Below are 4,662 nucleotides of genomic sequence, written 5' to 3'. Positions count from 1 at the left end.
TCCATTCAGCACGAGACGACACCGCACCACCGCACCGGAACGACAACGACGCAGCAGCAGCAGCAGCAGCAGCAGTCTGTCCACCCCGAAAATGTATTTGCATTTGGGCACCACATGCCAGAAGAGCACCGCTATATAGCGCTCGGCTGGGCTGCGTCGCTGCATCGGTGTGCGTAACCGGTTCTCGTTCTGCTGCTGCTGCTGCTGCTGCTCTTGTTGTTGGTGTTTTCATTTTTCGGACAACAGATGCGCCGTCGTATTTGTGTGTGTGTGTGTGTGTAGGTTTTTTTTTGTTGCTTTTTGGGCGTCTCGAAGTTCGAAACAGGAACAGGTGTTTGTCTGCACTGCTCGCACACCGTGCGCTCTGTCTCTGTCTCCACTGTGGCTGAGCTGGGGGTGTTCTCTTCTCTCTTTCTCTTTCTCTCTCTCTCACTGTGGGCTTCCCACTCTATGGGATTTTCTAAATGGCGTCGAAGCGGGCCAATCGGTTGAGTTCAGTGCGCATGAACCGCTCCGCTCCGCTCCAGCTGGGAGCCCCGAGACCGGAGCCCGAGTTGTAGCCTGGCGACTGAACATTGCAACATTCCACAATCCACAAGGCACATCCATGACGGAGTCCCAGTCCCCCCACACCACTCTCTTGTCTCGGTTGTCGTTTGCCTTTTGTTTTGCCAATTTTCGCTTTTGGTTTTCGAAGTTTGTACTACAAAATGGTTGCACTTGTAAGCAAATGCCGCGCTCGCTTCGTGCACCCTCAAACCCTCCCACCCCATCGATGATTGTTGGGCCGTGTGTAATGCGCTTGTCGAACTTTTCGGCATCCAGCTCTACTCTCTTCTCCTCTCCTCTCCCTATTTTGTGGGGCTGGCTGTCTCTGCTCTGTACATGTCTTGACTTGCTTGGGTTCTTGCGGTTCTACTACGTCTAGTTTTTGGTGTCTGTTTCCAGTTCCCCCTCCCACCTTCCCTACCAGTGTGTGTTGCCAGGGCTAACATCATAATAATTATTGATCTTTTGATTTTGTCTTTTGGTTTTTCGGGTCTCTCCTACCTTTTCCGCAGTGACCTCCTCCTTGGAGTCCTTCGTTTTCTGGCTCTATTTCAGCTACTCCCTGCTCCTTCTCCTCTCCTCTCCACAGGGTTCTCTGCTGCTATTGCTCCTTCAAGGCCCCTGTTGCAATTTTAATGACACATGCCACGCCTGCAACGCCCACTCCTCTATGTAGGTGTGTGTGTAGGTCTGTGTTGCGGTTAGCAGTTCGTTGACTTGGCACCCAGTTGCCAACATTTGTTGCCTGATGATTTGTTGTAATGTCAGTTACCAGCTACCTTGCCTCTCTCTCTCTCTCTCTCCACTCACTCTCTCTCACTCTCTTTCTGTCTTCGTCTCTGGGGGCATTATTTTTGCCATTTTTATTTGACGCTGCTTTTCCTTGCTTCCTTCCTGCCTGCCTGCCTTCCGCAGCTGGGTTGAAGGAGTGCCACTGAGGGTGGAGAGGTCGCATGGGGTCGTGGGGGGGTGCCTGTGTGTGTGTGTTGTATAATCAAGGTCATCGAGCTTCAGTTTCAAGCTCCGTTCGGGACACTCATTCATAGCCGTGTCTCAGTTAGCCAGACGCCGACATTAGTACATACTTGTTACAGACCCCCCCCCCCACTCGCCTTTAGCAACCCCCATTAACCCAACGCTGCTGCTGTAAAGCTTTCGCGCCATCTCCTTTGCACACACAGAGCAGAGCAGAGCGGAGCAGAGCGACAGCTGGCCAGCAGCGAAACAGCTGACTGATGTATCTGTATCGGTGTCTCTCTCACTGTTTGGGCTCTGCACCGTGTGTGTGTGTGTGTGTGTGTGTGTGTGGGTGTGTTTGTGTTTGTGTGTGTGCAGTAGCAACATGAATTCAAAATTTAATTAGGTCCCCGTCCATTAATTGGGTTAATTGAAATGCCGGTAAAAGTCAACGCTTACGAATTAGGACATGTCACTCAAGCTGCCCGGCATACGAAACGATTCCTCGTGCTCGCATACAAGGGGATAGATATCGGCAACGATTTGGGTGTGCAGCTATACAGTGGATACAGGGGATACAGGGGATAGATGGACACCAAATAATGTGGCGGCTCCACTTGTTGGTTTGGCTGCAAATAGTTTCCGTAGTTCGGTTTTAATTGAAATTGAATTGGATTGTTGTCTTGCTCTGCTCTGCGGCAGACCTCGGACCTCGATCTCCAGCTCCTTGGTATTGTTTAATGCGGTTTTATTTTTGAGTTCTGTTGGAGCAGCGGCAGCTGAAGCTTAACTGACAGTTCATTTTCTCTGTCTCTGTCTCTGTCTCTATTTCCATGCTGGGCACCCCAGCCCCTTGCCCGTCCCTGTACTTAATTGTATAAGTTGGCAGCATAACTTCGCTGGAAGCGGGTCTCAGCCGCTCTGATGGCTCTAATTGTGATTGTTAGTTGTTAATGAGTGAGAGATGGCTTAAACTGGTATAAATGAAAGGTGCTGCAGAAAGAGCTTGAGGGAGAACTATTCTTATAAGAAAGAGGTGGAAGAGGTCATGGCAGCGGAATAGGTAACTTCATTAAGGTTAAAACTTAGAGGATTAAAAGGCTGTAATAATTATGCGATAAGTAAAAGCAAATGAGAAATAATAATGAAAACTAGTTTGAAATATTCTCTTAGTGCCTAGTATTATCCCTTAGATTCCCATGGTTAATCCTACGAAAATGCCATCCTGTAATAGCATGGGGCATATAATTGATATTTTTTTAAATTGATATAAATTGATAAATTAATATTGATAATTGATTGATATTGTATAATATCTTTTAATTAAATAGTTAATATTAGACAAATAGATACATATTACACTTAGGTAAATTAAACTCATATGAATTATATTATATTAATATATTATATTATATATTATATTATATGTATATATTATATTATATTAATTATATTATAATTAGATACATATTACACTTAAGTAAACTCATATGAATTATATTATATTAATATATTTTATTATATATTATATTATATATATTATATTATATTTATTATATTATAATTAGATACATTTTACTTGGGTAAATTAACCATTATATTAATATATTATATTATATATTATATTATATGTATATATTATATTATATTAATTATATTATAATTAGATACATTTTACACTTGGGTAAATTAAACTCATTTGAATTATATTCGTTAAACGAGGATAAGTTTAACGAAGCCACAGATGGGCCATTGAAATTGAATATTGAAATATTATTATAATATATTATATTATTATTATTAGTATTATTATTATATATTATATTATTATTGATATATTAAATAAATCTATAAACACATAGAACACTCTCCCGAGTGCAATTCATGCCCACAATAATCTGCCACATCTTCATTTGTTTGTTCTCTCTAATAATGAAAATCAGCATCTAAAAAATCTTAAGTTTCACTTTCGTTTTTCCCTCATCATTGCGCATCCCATGTGCCCAGCGCTTCCATGTTGTTTTATCTGCCATGCAAATATAAACACAAATTCGAACAGGAATGCTGGCTTAGGCAGTTTTCAAGCTGCTGCTCATTTGGCCACCTTCCAGCTGCCTCTGCCCGGGGGCTACCCGGTATTTGCCAAAAAGGAAAACCAGGCAGAAATGCATGCAAATAGCAGCAGGAAAAACACCTACACAAACAGAGCCAAAGCAGGGCGGAGAGCAGAGAGCAGAGAGCAGAGCAGAGCGGAGAGCACAGCAGAATGTGGAATGTGGGATCCTAGCCACCTCTGACTTGTGGCTCATTTAATTTTCGCACTTTAGCGGATCCACAGGCACAGATGTAAAACGTAAAATTCAAATAAACATTTTGCAGTGTGTAGCTGCGGTTGGATTACAGGCAGATACTCCTACGAATAAAGGGGGGGAATGAGTTATCTAAGCCTGGTGGAAATCTAATTTTCAATGTCTGCCAGCCCCCCACCTGCCACCTGCCACTGCCACGAAGCGCCTTTGAAGGATGGATGGAGCAGGCAGGGCAGCGCTGGAGTTTCCATTGGAGTTTCCCTTTTGCATGACGTAGCAGATTATTTATTGTGTGAGGTTGTTGCTTAAGTATTTATGCAACGTTCTGTGTCTGGCCTGGCCCCGATTGTGTGTGTGTCCGTGTGTCCACCACCAAAACATCCACTGGCTCACAGTCCACACACCACCACCCCCCACCCACCACACACACACAGCCCACGCAGTGCCAGAGCAGAGTCTGGCGGCGCGGAGCACGAGCACAACAAAGTCCAGGAGTTGACTTTTATAGAGTCGCATGCACAATAAAGAAGTCTATTATCCTTTTTGCCAGCCCAGCCCAGCCCAGACCAGCCCAGCCAGTTGCTGTTGTTGTTGCGACGACTCCGACTCCGGGATCGATATCCATTAGGAAAATTAAAATTGTGGCAGAGGCAATGAACGTAAAAAGCGGAAGCAGCCAGAGCCCAGTCAGCCCCATCCAGATCCAGATCCAGTCAGTCAGTCAGTCAGTCAGTTAGGCCAACACCAGTACCAAAAACAGCAACAGCAACAGCAACAGCAAACAACTAAAAAGGCAACCCAAAGGTCGACACAGCCGTTGAGCGGTTCTGTAAGGTTTTCAGTTTTG

This window comes from Drosophila obscura, unplaced genomic scaffold, assembly GCF_018151105.1.
Source record: "Drosophila obscura isolate BZ-5 IFL unplaced genomic scaffold, ASM1815110v1 contig_37, whole genome shotgun sequence".
Classification (NCBI taxonomy): Eukaryota; Metazoa; Arthropoda; class Insecta; order Diptera; family Drosophilidae; genus Drosophila; species Drosophila obscura.
The sequence above is the reverse complement of the archived record's forward strand: the minus strand, read 5'-3'. Positions refer to the sequence as shown.